The sequence below is a fragment of the Electrophorus electricus genome, chromosome 14, assembly GCF_041902795.1.
Source record: "Electrophorus electricus isolate QZ-2024a chromosome 14, ASM4190279v1, whole genome shotgun sequence".
Lineage (NCBI taxonomy): Eukaryota > Metazoa > Chordata > Actinopteri > Gymnotiformes > Gymnotidae > Electrophorus > Electrophorus electricus.
Window position 1 is genome coordinate 13333746 of NC_137510.1, and position 16255 is coordinate 13350000.

The window sequence follows — 16255 nt, forward strand, 5'->3', positions numbered from 1 at the left end:
GGTGGTGGAAAATGACCATGCTAAGATCCTGTGGGACCTCCATATACAGACAGACAAGATGGTAATGGCTAACCAACCATAGTGGTGGATAAAGAGCAGAAGAGAGCTGAAGTGGAAAAGCCAAGGCACCTCAAAGCAGACTACAGTGTCAGGCAAGCCCATTCTCAGCACTCCGAGAACACTGCTGATCAGGTTTACTGCATCTAAGAAGTTGACAGTCAGGTCGAAATACTGGAACAGTTGAACATGATATGTTTTGTTTGCTTTCTTAAATTATGGTAATTATGTAATTTTTAAAGTAATTGTATTTCAACAACTACTTAATTGAACTAATAGGCTGCAAAAATGTTCTCATCTTAAACTTTGACACTCTTTAAAGGAGCAAACAAGCAAACAAGTAAACAAGCAAAAATCTAACTTGAAAGTACTCCTCTAGCATGTTTATACAACTTTTAGTGCCTTTGTATATTGCAACATTTTCACGCTTGTAAACTGGGAAGAATTGTGGTGTCTGCAGCCTAGAGCTTGTATTTCGACTCCTCTGAAGTGGGAACAGCCATCACAGAGAGCTGACAGAACAACTGAATCAGTGGTTCTGCATAAAGCCACAGACCACACAGTTTTCACAGCTTTGGGCTAATTTCATCAGAAAACTTAGATGCCTTTAGCAAAGAAAATTCAAGGACAGCAGAAATGTTTTCTCTAGACCACAAATGTTATGCTGCAAACACTCTGAAATATTCTTTTATTTTAAATTTAATATTAGTTTTGGTAGTATTTATAGTGTGGCCTTAAGTATGCAAAACAGACAAACAATGTACATAAACAAATTAAAATAAATTGGTAACACTGTGGTGATCATGTAGTATCATTTTGAAATAACATGTAAATATATTTGGAAATGGCAGTTAAAACTATACCTAGTAAAGTAAAATTGTAAATAGGTAAATATGTATACAGGAGATTATTTGCTATGAATGTAACACATTTTATTTTAACTGTGTCTGAATAAACAAAAAACAGTAGTACATCAGGAAATCTTTAGCATGATAAAGCTTCCCTGAAATAGATTACCTACTAGACATGCTCAACAGCTTGCCAAGTCTCTATCTATCTATCTATCCATCTATCTATCTATCTATCTATCTATCTATCTATCTATCTATCTATCTATCTATCTATCTATCTATCTATCTATCTATCTATCTATCTATCTATCTATCTATCTATCTATCTATCTTTACTAAATATAAAATGCTTCCTGAATCTCATACAAGCTACATGACTCTCATGAAGCTCTGAAAGGAAGCCATTTCTATTATGGATTACAATTACTTGCTCATTCATGGATTAAATATGATTCTTATAACTGTAGCAAAACTAACAGAATCTTGTAGCTGCTACACTAATGCTGGAGGCCTGCAAATACATCTGCAGTAGGGCAAACAACAAAAAAATAGATAAAAAGTAAAAAAGAAACAAAAAGTGATGTGAGTAGAATCAACAACACGTCTTTGCTGAATCAGTACACAAATCTATTCAACTCACAACAAGTACTGAGAGAGATATCACTTTAGAGAATGTGTTTGTCTTCAGACAGGTCAGTGGATGTCCTCTGTGAATCTACCATTTCGTCATTTAGTCAAGAATCAAGTTGTACATAGATATCTTATAAAATGACAAAATTAACTATTTAGGTCAAATTACATTCAAATTGCACCACAATGATACATCATAGTGTCTACATTAAAATGGGGGTTGCTAATGGAATATACATGATATATATACCACCAGGATTGCTTAAGGTAAAGCAAGCCTTGCATAAATGCAGCATAGACGAATACCCTTGTAACCAGTTAAAGATCAAGTTATTAGTTGGATGAATCTGTATTTTCAATATGAAGATACAAAAATATATTTATGTTAAGTTCCTTCTAAGAAAAGCATGACGTCCAGATTAGTACTATTAAAAACATTTAGCTTGACCTTGTATTTACAATCACTGTGGAAATAATTGGAGCTGTAAAAAACACTGTTCACTAGTCTTGTGTTTTAGGCCATTGTGACGTATGGCACAGAGAGTGAGTCACTTTTCTTCTTTTATAAATTTTTTTGTCACCTTGTTTTCTGAATGCACTCAAGGATTCACCATCAGTCAAGGACAATGTGTGTCTAACAATGTTTTATCAACACATATCAAAGGTTGTGAGGAAATGAGTAAGAAGCACCCAGCAGCCTGTTGTTCTTTATCACATCTGATAAGCAGTGCAGTGAAAGAGAAAAGGGAAAACACACAGGTACTGTTACTGATATTCTTATTCATTTTAGTCCCTTTGCATCAAAATACTTCTCTTTATTCTCTTTTTTTCTCTATTATTGTGTGTTTTGTGTTGTGTGTGTGTGTGTGTCTGTGTGCACAATAAACTTCATATCTGTAAATGGCTCTACATACTTATATTGATTTGCACTGTAGAGAGTGAAGTGAAGACTTTAGGGTTACATGCAGCATCAGACAATTAACAAGTGAAAAAATCCATCTTGTACCCTTACTTTCTGATTCACAGATGCAAGAATTTGAAAGGGTTTAAAGTACAGTGACACACAGAGGGTGTAGTATTGCTATTATTCCAGGTAGAAAGACACTGCATAGTACTGGGAATCTGGCATAAACTTTTAGTAGAGTTGAATTTACACAAACCGAGACCTTTTATGAACATCTCCAATTAATTAATAGAATCAATCATTATAAATGAGGCATAACTAATGCACAGAAAAGTTGCATAACTGTCTCCATACAAGATTGTCCCTAAAGGCTGTATGTGCAGAATTCTGTAAGTGCCCTACTGCAGACCAGTGCAGCAGATTATTGGTTTAACTGTAGAATCTAAATAGCATAACCTTTATGGGGTTCTAACACTCCACAATAGGTGCTTGCCATCTGAACAGTGGATGGATTGGGAAAAGTTTGTTGACCTAAGATGGGAAAATTCCAAACAGCAGGATGGGCTACATCTTATGGAAAACTACTCATAAATAATAGAAATACCATTAGTGCCTATCAATGTGTGCAACTTTTACGCTACTATACCCAGCAATCATTTCCTGAACTATTATAAATACCACCTCCTGTATTGTTTGATTGTGGATGTAGAGACCTCTTCCAAAAAAAAAGAGAAAAAAGATACCTTTACCTGTTCTAGTAATTTAAGCCAAATACATTTACATTTTAAAAATTGTTTGTGTTTAATGCCTTGGATGCAAACTAATAAAGGAAATTCAGAAAGGCCCAAGATGGCTTCAGTGTTAGCTTTCACTTGTTTCCCTGATCTGTGTTAGTAGCAGAAGTGAGGGCGTGTCTCTCTCTTTTAAACAGTCTCATTAGTGTACTCCGTCATGCTCCTTCCAGAGCACGGATGGGAGAGATGGTGAATATCTGGCCATCCATACTCTCTGCAGTTGCAGTCCCTCCAGGAGGTGAATGGGTTTCCTGCTCCAGGGAAAAGCCCTTTATCTCATCTGTTCGCTGTGTGCCGAACAAGATTCACACAGAGCTATTGCTATTTTAAGACTTTTGTAAGCGCCTCACCACAGTTTATGCCAGCAGATTAGGGTGTCCATCATAGCCTGGTTCTGTCCTTAATCAGTTCCCCTGTATGAGCTACTAGCACTAAGCTCCAGAAGGCTGCAGATATTATCCACAGCATGCTCTCCTTTTTTAGATGGACTAGCTCAATATGCATTCTTGACAGGTTTCATATAGGTTGTGTATAGTTGCTGGTTGTGGTACACACATAAGTGTATAAGTGTTGCTATTTAATTAAAAAAAAAAGTTATTAACAGCAGAACCCTACCCCCACCAACAAATAATTTAATGGAATAAATAATTAACAAATAAAACTGCACTCTGGTCTCCACTGATAAATATCAGTTACATTGGGTTTATATAGTATAGCTGATCCCTTATTTCAAAAGGAGTCTTATACATTTTGGCCAGTGTAGTCTGCTATCACAGCATCCTCAATGGTCCTGCACTGCTGACACTCTGTTATTGTTGACAATCTTCCTGAGGTTATATGAGCCTTGAAATGTTGCACTGCAGCCATCAGCTCCTTTTAGATCTCTTGTTCTGGCCCACTTCCCAGGGTGTACAGTGCTATAGTATTAACCTGGCACACAGTTTGCCAATCTTAAGTTACTAAGGGGTTTTCCATGAAAGTATGATAAGAGAATGAAGTCATGGCAGGGGAAAGTGATTGATGGTAGCTTAATCTCTACATCATGAAGCAGAGCTCTCAACATCATGACTTTTGTTCCTTGCAAGTAAATGTTCAGCCAAGTACAAAACTCTGCTAGTGATGATATTCTAACTATAGTAAGCAAGACTGAAGCACTGACAGATACACTCAAAATGGATTGTTAGCTCAAGTCAATTACTCAGTCCTGGCAAAAACAGGCAGGAATGTGTAGGAATGTGTGGAGGTGGTACTCCTGCTGCTCAGGACAAGTTAAGAAATACACTAGACATTTGGACATGTGAGAGAAATGGTGAAAGTTATTGTGGTAAATTAAATGTGCAAGAAGATAAAATGTAATATTTAATAAATCTATTCCTGGCCCAGGAAATGCCACTTGCACCCTAATCCCATTTGCACACAAGGACACACACATCCACACATGCACAAACACACACAAAAGGACACATACAAAACAATCAGCATATTAATCAGTTTTTAGCAAAATTATCAATATTTAAAAAAAAGAATAATAGGGCTCTCACAGAAAATTAATGAGGCTGACAGTACCAACATTATTTAACAAAACCGATGTCTCTGAATACAAACAAGCATAGGGCACCCTGTGGCTGAACTGCACTATGTGTAACTCTTTTTCTTTTCCTCCCTGGCTGTGGATTATGAGCCATGTTCCGATTATACAGATTATATCGATTGGGGGGTAGGGGCATGGGTGGTGGCAGAAGATGAGAGCTCCAGAGATGAGTTCTCCACTTCACAATTCAGCTGGTCACGTCGATTAAGATGTGAACTTTTACAATTCCCACAGTTCACATTCGGCTCAGGGGGCCTTATCTGAAATTAAAAAAAAAAACCTTCTCTTGTGCTTTGAAGTTTCTCAAAGCCACTTGAATAGTTTCATTTGGAGGATGGGGAGACTGAAGGAACACTTTGATTTCCTGAGCTGGATTTGCTTGTCACTTTGGGTTGCACGCTAAGGTTGTTGCGGTACAGGGATGCATCAGCATGGTTTCTGACACAACCTTTTATTACATCATATATTCAAAGCTATGCTTTAGTTAATGATCACCTGCTCGGTTGAGAAGAATCACAGTGATTAGAGCTTTATTTGAAGCCAAAAAGCTCTAATGAAGCTGCTGTGATTGTACATTTTACACATCCAAATGTTCCATGAATGCAAACATTCTGTATGTACTTACTCAGAAAGCACAGTCACTCTACCTTGGTATGTAGAACTTTTTCACACCAAGATGTGCCGCTAAAAACAAGAACGAAAAAAAGCTGGCCTGTGTCTTGCATTCTGCAAGGACTCATCCAACTATGAACTACAATACCCACAAGCCTCTTGCTCAATCTAAATCCCCAGATTATTAGTCTCACCTGTGTCTTGTTTTCTCTGATGTTTCTCCCTATAAATGTCTCGTTTGTTTAGTCTGTTGTTGCAAAGTCTCGTTTGCCTGCCTTATGTTTCTGAACCATTGTGTTCATTGTATGATACCCTGGTTACTATTTCTCTGCCCATACTCTGTTGCCTGTTCCCTATAGAATTCGTTTGCTTATCGTCTGCCCTCTGTATTTATACTATTGTCTGTTTGTTGACTACGCCTTTGGATTTCCCCTTTAATTTTTAAATTCTGTCTTCCTGCATTCGACTCTGTCTCTGCTCAAAATACCTGACAACTTGTGACATGTTTTCCCTTCATGTTTAAGAATGCAATAATAAAATATTTGATTTTGAATAAAGTGATTCTCACTGTAGGAGGAAACAACGATGTGATGTTTTACCAGATAATAATAGTTGTCATATGAAGCTTTCTTGAAGCAACAGAATATGAAGCAACAAAATATAAAGCAACAGAACCCTGCATCCCTGAATTTATGTTGGTGTCTGCCCCCATTCCATGACATATCCAAAGCATGTTATATGCATTTTATTTTTAGATCTCTAAGTGCAGTCAAAATAAAGTAAGGATGTTTTTTTCTGATAAATTTCTTTTTTTTTTCTGATAAATTGGTGTCTGATAAATTAAAGGATGAATTTGATTATTTTCCAAGTGTGATTACCTACAGGATGCACAACCTGACTATGCCATCTTATGTTTGTGGGAAGATGGACCCTGACCGTCTGTGGCCGACAAGACTGCTCCCTGTGGGGGATAATGAGTCTATGAGGCATGAATTTCAAGAAAAGTGCAAGAAGGTCATGTTGGCTCATGCATGCCACCTCCTTCTGTGATGTCTGTGGAGGACAATCATAAAACTGCACATACACACAACCCACTTGAGCCCATATGCACCGTGACAGTGTTACCACTACAAGCAGTGTTACATATTGAAGGAGTTAACTTTCACAAACTACCACAACCCTGCTACAACCCTTCCTGTTGATGCAGACCCAATCTTTTACAATAACCCCAGTCTGATAAACAAATGAAAAATGCAGTGACCTGATACAAACGTTTTCTCTAACAATAAATTCTGTGTCCAATCATGGATAAGACAGGGATCCACAGAGGAGAAAAAAATCATTAAAAAAAAATGACAAAAGTGACAATGCTTGCAGCCATAAAGGTTCAAAAAGGAATCCATTGCAGCAGCCGAGCTGCGCTCAAACAACAAAATAATAACCATGAACAACAACTAAGAAACAGTAACGTGAATAAATGTGATAAAAATGAAACATTTTTGTTTAAAGTTGGTGATTTGTGAATTCCTACTCATGAAACAGCTTTCTTATGTGTGCTAATGCTGTGACAATCACTCGGTTCAGTGGTTTTCTTCTCCAACGGTCTCTTTCTGCTATTATTTGTAAATATGTTAAACATGTCTCAAATGGTTCAAAATAAAATAACAACAAAGTGAGGTACAATTAATGGCTTGTGTGTATTGTATTTTTGATGTGGATTTGCATATTACAAAATATCCATTTTTCTTTTGCATTTGATGTCATTTTGTGTATTTTTTGGGGAAAGGTTTATAGTTTTTGCAGTGTGTTTTGAGAAAGAGAACGGTGACTGGGGCATAAAGCCAAAGGCTTTCTCAAGGCTTTTAAACAGCCACAAGAAAACAAGTCCTGTTCAGCAAGGTCGACTAACTCCAACCTTAATAAGATCCTTACAGGGCGTTGGTGCAAAAAAAGCACGAGTGGCCTGGCTGGTTGCTAGTTGCAACAACAGCTGCTGTTGTTTCTAGGGTTAGACATTTTCGTGTCTTGTGGTAGCTTAGCTCAAGAACCTTTGAAATGATTTGAGCTGTGATATAGATTGTTTTGTGGTATTCACACATTTTAGTTGCCACAGTTTGTTTTGATATTACCCTACATTATGGTGACTAAGTAATTACATTACAATTACATAATTACATTAAGTAATTATGCATGTGTATGTGTGTATATGTGTGTGTGCATCTCTGTGTGTGTGTGCCACAGTATGTCTCTGTTACAGCAAACTGTAGATCTCAACACAGTTGTATACATTCTCCTTAACTGAAATCTATGTACAGCATGTATATACCTGCAAACAATATACAAAATGGGTAACAAGCTTATTAAGAACAAAAATTAATAACTGTGAAAGTAGAATGTTTGGGCCATGTAATTCTATATGTCTCTGTGTGTGAGCCATGCATTTCTATATGTGTGTGTGTGTGTGAGGAAGAGAAGAGTGGAGCACTTGTCCCCCCATTGACTCACAATCACGTACAAGGACTCTTTACAGCAAAGCAGCAATCAGCAACAAATGACTCATTATCACACTCTAACATAGAGGTAGAGAATGAGATTGTAAGAAAGAGAGACAGAGACAGAAAGAGAGAGAGAGAGAGAGAGAGAGAGAGAGGAGAGAGGAGAGAGAGAGAGAGAGAGAGAGAGAGAGAGAGAGAGATGCCACTGCCATGGTCCATGTTGCTCAGTGTTTTAGCTGTGAAGTCAATCAGTGAATCAGAGGCAGACGTGACCCTGTCAGAGCTGGTCAGCCGACAGTTCATGCTCTGTTCTCCTGCTGACTCTGTCACAGACCTCATAGAGATGGTTAGTGCTCCACTGCATAATCAGCCTAAACTAGCATATCCCTCAACATGTCACAAATGCAGGAACCTGAGGAGTGCCCTAAAGGCAAATCTTGAATATGGAGAATGATTTGAAAATAGATTTGATTGCTTTTTTTTGTACATTCCAGTATCTTAGTCAACAGTACTCAATCAGCCATTTGAATCTGACAGAATGTGCTAATTTACCTAATGTAGAAAAGATCACCAACATCGGGGACCATACAATCACTCAACGAATTGATTTTAGTCAGTGATGAGTGCCAGGGTCCAGATATGGAATTCTGAAGCCCCCCCAATATATATATATATATATATATATAAAACAATGCTTCAGTATACAGTTGGCTTTGGAGACATCGTGGCGGCGGCTTGCCACAGCCAAAGACGTGTGAGTGTGGAACAGATTGTGGCGAGATGAGGTGTGTGGCAGCCAGACACTTTGGTGGGCACACTGCCTCAATCTGTGCCACTCTTCTGGCTGCCCTTGCGGTGGATGGACCCGTTGGCAGCAAAACTGAAGCCAGACATTCAGATTGAGCCATACATGTAACGGGATATTAGCTTTAGCCATGTGCATGTTTCAGATGTCTGTTTCATTTCATGGCTGACATTCGAAAACCTGCGGAGGTGCGTGCGGCACAGAGCCAAGTCTCCCTCATCCATACTGCTGAGTCTAATCAGATCTGACAGCCGTCAGTCACACCCTGATGGGCAATACCAAATGGGGCCATGACACGTATAAGGCAGACTGCTATGACAATAATAAATTAGGGCACATCACCAAAGAGGACCATCATGAGCCACTCCCACAATACCCCTCCTAGTGCCAGTGATGGTCTGTTAATGCAATATTAAGCCATTCACCAGTGTTTATTGCCTTTTATTTCTATACGTGACCAAATGCATTGAGCTGCATTAAGCCGTTCTTCAGCTATGTAACAGATTATATCGCGATGAGCTTTGATAAATATTTATGAGCACCGTGATGGTCTCGGCAGTGAGGACAAAGTGACGGGGAGCAAGCTGGTGTTTGTGCACAGACAGTGAGGCTGCCTGCTTGTATGGCTAATTTTCTAAATGGAGGCAGAAGAAGGCACTTCCCTCGGGACCACTCTGTGAAATGCTGCCAGAGGGGCCTGCAGTCAGACGCATGCTCTGCGAAAGGCCAGAGCGTTCTCACAGCTCCATGGGTCTCTCAACATCATTAGAGAGAGAGAGCGAGAGAGCAAGAGAGAGAGAGAGAGAGAGAGAGAGAGAGAGAGAGAGAGGGAGAGAGAGAGAGAGAGAGAGAGAAAGATACAGACAGAATGAATTAGAGAGAGGGAGAAAGAGAGGGCAAAAGAGCAGGAGAAAGACTGAGAGTGAGAGACTGAACTCTCTAATATCAGTCTAAGTCAAGCGCACACCCTCGTGCTTGTTTATCAGACGCAGAGTGAGCAGGCCGTGCCCTTCGGCCATGCAGATAGGCTCAGGTAATTAAGGGATCGAGGAGCTGCAGGCGCTGGCCCTGCCTTCATTAACATTCTTCTGTTCAGCCCACTATCCAATCTCAGAGTCTCTCCAGCCAGGACAATCAATCCCTAATCATGCCTCCCTCTGGCACATCAGTCTGACAACTCAATTCACACTAAGATATGCTAATCGTATTCCTCTGATGATTACACTGCGTAGTCAGCATTGATCTTCAGTGACCTCCCAAAAAGATGAGAAACAGAAGGCAAAGAGCTACGCTTGTCTCCTGAACACGTTAGCCAGCCTCAGCCATTTAGCTGAGCATATAGTTGTAACAGGAGACTGCCCCAAGCTTAGCTCATACTACAGCCTCTAGCATCAGAGCCAAATCTCAGTGGCTTAAAAAGATCTTGGTGTCCCAGGGCAAAGGGGGGGCGTGAGTATTAAAGACTATATATATATATATATATATATATATATATATATTGCAAGATTCAAGGGAACAAAAAAGAAAGCAACAAAGACAGAGAGAGTGAGGGTGGGATACTGTAGTTTTCTTTTTACCACTAGGTGGCAGTGTGCCACCAGTGTTGTCCTGTCTCTCTTGCCTTGTCATTTCCTCCCCAAGGCCAGCATGAGGAGTGGAAGCAACACAAGCCCACTTAATGGAATGTCAAAAAATGGCAGCATTTTGGTGTGTTGTTTTGTGATACGGAATGAATTCCAGCAGTGCAAATCTGTACTTCCTTTTTATTATAGATTGTGTTTTCAGTCAGTTTATAGCATGCAGCATACATAAACCCTGATTTAAATACATTATACTTTCTAAATTGCAGTACTAACCAGCATTCACTTTCTATTCAATTTTCCCATCTAGAGAGCTCTGAGAGCTTGTCATAAAGCAGAGTCCTGCACACTGTGAGAATGAACAAGGTCTCAGCTCCTGCTAGCTTGTGCTGTAGCAGTGGACTACATGGAGAGTTGACTAGGTGAGCTCATTAGCAGCTGGCTTTGGTCTGCCAGTAGGGGAGAGGACAGAGCTGGCCTGCCCTATCTGTCATTTACACACACCAAGACCAGTCATCTAAGTGCTTGAATCATTAGTATTATTGACCACCTCAGCACAACACAGGCTGTGAATGTGTGCATTGAATTTGTTCTGATTTTTTTCTATATTTGTGTTTTTGGAGCTTGTCATGGATGCATGAATCTGTTTTGAAATCTCTCTCTCTCTCTCTCTCTCTCTCTCTCTCTCTCTCTCTCTCTCTCTCTCTCTCTCTCTCTCTCTCTCTCTCTCACACACACACACACACGCACCCACCCACACGCACACACGCACACAGCCCATCTATCTGACTACCTAGTTTGAGTTAGCCTTCTTCACGGCCAATGGTCTGACCACAGGAAGATGGTTGACTGGATTTTTTAACTAAAAACTCCAGCGATACTGCTTTTCCTGATTTTTCCTGCTACACTTGTACTACCACAAGACCCACTACCATGCCACCAATGTGACTGTCATTGCCAGTACATATTTTGCTTCTTACTCTAGCTCCTCATGCTCCCGACTCAGGTCATCAAGACCTGTGGCATTCCCCATTACTCAGCAAAGGTCACTTAGTGGGCTCTGAGAGTACATTTTCTTGCCATGCCTCTACTGCATGCTTTTCGTCTTTCTGTTTCTCTGTTATAGGGGGGTTATTATATCCAATATAGTTATTATATCCAATATAATAACTGATGGGTTATTATATCCTATATCATATAATTATATATTTAAAATTTCACACTTATATTTATTTTATTCTCAATATTTACAAGTTTTTTTCCAAAAATAATTTTGTTCAATTCACATTCTATATTTTGATCTAGGCCTGCATAATTGCATCTGTCACACATAAAAGTACTGATATGTGCTCACACACAACACATGGTGAGTAGGGGAATAATTGAGTTGGGAATCAATTTATCAATTTCTGTTTTTCTCTCATCAGTCAAATTTCAGGGCTTGCCTGTGCCTTAAAGTACAAAATCAACCTTGATAATCTATTCTTTACAAGCACATATGTATACATATATGCACATACACACAAAACCACAAACCCACAATTTATCATGGGTCTTTCAGATCATCATTTGCGGTTGACGTGTCTCTATTTAGTTGGCAGTGGATGAATGATGGGTTAATACTGTGGTCAGACCTCTACTTTCTCTCATCACTGCCTTCATCTATCCTCATTCTGAAAGCAGCCTCACACCATTATGGGGTCAGCTGCCTCTTCCAGTGTGGTATCTCATATGGTCAACTGCACCTGTGCTGCTAAATAGAATCTTCTCCAAGACAACGTCACGACTCTCTTATATGTGTCATCGTGGTCTGACTCAGGCAACTAAACTCAGTGCTCCATAGCATTATGAATGAGGCAAAGGGAAAACATTAGGCAAAAAAAACAGGTGTGCACAGTTAACAGTGATACTGGTGTACATCTTATAGGATTTCCAGATAAGCAGCATTGCCATGCACCTCTCCAAAGCAACATTAGCTGTCTGTGATCAATACCAGACCCTGTGCTGCATGCTTCATGAGGCTGCAGCACAGAGGATGGAAAAGGACTGTATTATCTCTACATCACCCTAGATTTCTTCATTCAGATAACAGCAGGATATCTGAGTGTGTGTCACTGTTGAGCTGCTGGGACTGTAGCTTCTGGGGTAGCACCATGCTGCATTGTGTGTGTGTGTGTGTGTGTGTGTGTGTGTGTGTGTGTGTGTGTGTGTGTGTGTGTGTGTGTGTGTGCATTGCTGCAGATGAATACATGGGTATGACTGCATTTGCCATTTCAAGCTTGCCACTTTTTATGTTTATGAACAAACAGTGCTGTGAGTAATTATGTGTCTGTGTGATGATTATGTGATTAAATGATTAATTTTCTTTAAAAGCAAGAAAAGCAAGAAAAAAGAAAATATGAAAATGATGTGATAATACAACTAATTAAAACATTGAGTAAAATTACATAATTCACTACTTGACAATAATGGAAACACCTGTTAAGTTTTTCTTGACCCTTGACATATGTGCATCTGTGTGTGCAGGCAGAATGTGTACACGTGAATGCAGTCATATGTGCAGTTCATGTGTGTGTGTGCATGTGTACTGGCGTATGTATGGTTTATTTATCAGCTTTGCAGCCACTGTGGCCCCACTGCTCTTTACAGATAGACTGAAACCAATAAAGAAACACAAGCGCTGTCATCTGGTAGTAGCTCAAGTCAATAAAAATGATGAGCTTTTGCAGGTCAGGAGTGACCCATAAACACTCAAAGGTTTTCTTTCAACGCATTGATTTTTACCATGCAGGATACACCTGATTAATTGCTGACTGCCCTCAGGCTGTGCAGGAATGACTGCTGGGGCTCAGGCATCCAGCTCAGGGGCCAACCACTGGCCCATGGTGGGGTAGGCTGACTTCACCTACTTCAGTTGGGGGGTGTGGTGGTGATCATGCATATTATCTAAACAAATGGGTTTGATTTGGCCAGTGGTGCAGGCAACATGACATTTTAAATTAGAAATGTGAGAAATAACAGTTTTGCACTTTGTTTGTTTCCTGGGGGAAACAGAGAGATAGAGAAGAAGAAGCCAATTATACATTGCTGGATGCCTGTAATCAAGAATGGATTAGAAATAACAATCCCTTCCATATCTTGTCTTTTGTATCATATATATGGGTGATGGGTAGACTGACTGATAGTGCTTTTAGCTGTGCAGTTTAAAAAAGCTGTAACCCTGATGTGGAAACCTGGCCAGCTTCTTCACATTTGCACATAAATACAGCTACATGCACGCACACACACACACACACACACACACATACACACACACACACACACACACACACACACACACACACACACACACACACACACACACACACACACACACACACATCAGAGTGAACCATCTTTTGTGATCAGAAATAAGTGAGGTGCTTTTATCTCCACTCTCCCCCACCTAAATGGCCAGGTATGCTACAAAGTGCTGTAAAGGTGTGAATCACCTTGAACAGCCTGGACTTATCACCCCTTGGTGACAGCTCAGTGTGTGAATGATTGGTGCTATGTGGACATGGAAAGGGACAGACTGAGATAAAGATGCGAGGACAATGGGGAACAGGATTGTCCTGTTCCTATTTCTATCTCCATCCTATCGCTCTCTTTCTCTCTTTCTGTTCTGTTTTGCTCTCTCTGTGGACTGTGCCCTCCCTCCAGCTCATATTAACAGAGCTACATCGGAATATGATCTGTTGTGTTTTTTGTTCTTGTTTTTTGTTTTTTGCATGAGGGCTGTCTCATTCCACTAAAATAAAACAGACCATTTTTGCTACTGACCCTGCCATATGCATGATAACACATTTCAGTTCTGAAGACCACACTAACACCACTGGTTACACGCCATCTGAGGTGTCTTGGTAGAAGGGTTTAAAGAAACTGGTGACATGACAAGCAGAAGTCCTGCAGAAACGAGTGCTGTATATGGCATCTCAATCTAAACACTGAGTGTGGCGCCTGGCCGGCATAGGTCTGTTCCCTCTAATGGCAAATGTGTGTGTGTTTGTGTGAAGGAGACCTGGAGCACATGCCTGGCTGTCATGTATGCTTGGTTCATCACTTTGGCTGTGGGTGTTTGTATTTTCCATGTGATAAGCTGATGAGTGACTTCTGCTGCCTGTCGCTCCGGGCACAAATAGACGAGCGCCTGATTACTGCATTCCACTCCTCTGTCAACAGCGTCATCTCCCCTCTGAGGTCACCGTGCTTTATTTAATCCCATATAATTTCTTCCTTCCTTTCTGCCTCTGCTGTGTCCAAACTCATACATTGTGATTTGTGGTCACATTACTGAAGAACAGAGGCAGTAGAGTTTTAATGCACTCAGTATTCTGCTACTGTTCTATGAGGCTTTGGGGATGTTTGTCATGTGAGCAAATAGTTAAATGTGTGAATTACGTTGTAAACACTGGGGAAAGTTGGGCGAGTTTGCTGATGCAGATGGAGATACCCGCGGTGCCCGCGGGGGGGTTGTTGTGTGCTATTTGTGGCTGGGCAGAGTCTCGCTGCACTGCGTGGGAGAGTTCAACCTGATCCAAACGAGCATCTGCCATGTTCTAGCATAATCAGCATACTGTGGGAGGATCAGGGGCTGGGGAGAGGAGGTGGGCGAGACAGCACTCTCCACAGAAGCTGTTACAGCTCACCTGCTGTGTGTGAGAGTGAGCCGGTAGAGTGAGATGGGAACATCTGGAGATGGATGATGGCTAGGCTTGTCACAATGAATCCACATGGTGCTCAAACACATGTAATCTAATTTATCTGGGTTTCGGCAAAACCTTAGGATGTGTATACCCCACGCCAGCTAGTTATCTCTGCACTACTGTGACATTGGTCAGACAGTTTGTTTTATTATGAATCACTTTAAGACAACATTACATTTGTACTGCTGATATGTCTAAGTTAAAGTGTCTGATTCAAAAGAGGAGTTGTCAAAAGGCAGTGTTTAGTGAACAAGTTTATGTTTGATGCACATGACCCATTTTATACTGGAAGTCTGTATGCATGCAACTGTGTGTGTAAGAGAATGAATTTGTATGTGTCCATGAACATATTCAGGCATCTCTGTGTCTGTGTCAAGAGAGCATACTGTGGATAACATTTGCAGCTTTCTAGGAGGACTACCACTAAAGCAAGCTACATGCCTCAACAGAAGTACTTTGACAGCCTAAATGAACTTTTGAAAGCCTGTAATATTCACGCATGTATGCACGCACACACATACACCCAGACAGTTGTTACTAGCTATAAATGAATTTGTGAAGTGTTAAACCAATAACACTTGACTGTGGTCATTGTTGGAAATGATTACTGGCAGGACACCAGGCCATGGTAAGCACATCATTGGCATTCCCAATATCACAGCTCTCCCACAAACATGTCTCTGAAAAACCTTTGGCTTAGAAGTAGATGCTTACAATTCCATAGTGAAATTTTCTCATCTGATAATGTGTTTGGTAGTTGCCAGTATAAATGTTTATTGATGATGTTATACACCCTAGCTGGACAAAAAAATACACACTGAGAATTCAGTTACCATATCTGTTTTCTTCTTGTTACGGTGAAAACTGTGAAGATCAGGACCAGCCATTTGGGTCATGGTGCCTTGTTACACAAACACCTAGCATACATCAGGTAGACTAAAAACATAAACAGACCAATAGAAACACCAGACTGAAAAAAATCTAAGCCATTGCATTGCTAAAGGCTTTTTAATGAATACATAGATGCGAGAGAGCAGGTCGTCTGCTGGGAGGGCACATTTGCAGTCACAGGCCTCAGCGCTTCAGAAGTCAGCAAGGCCATAGTCCTTGGCTTCATAATTAACCTCATTGCTCATTGTCTATCTGTCCCCATCTCCCTCTCTCTCCTACTCCATCAGTGGTAGGTCCACA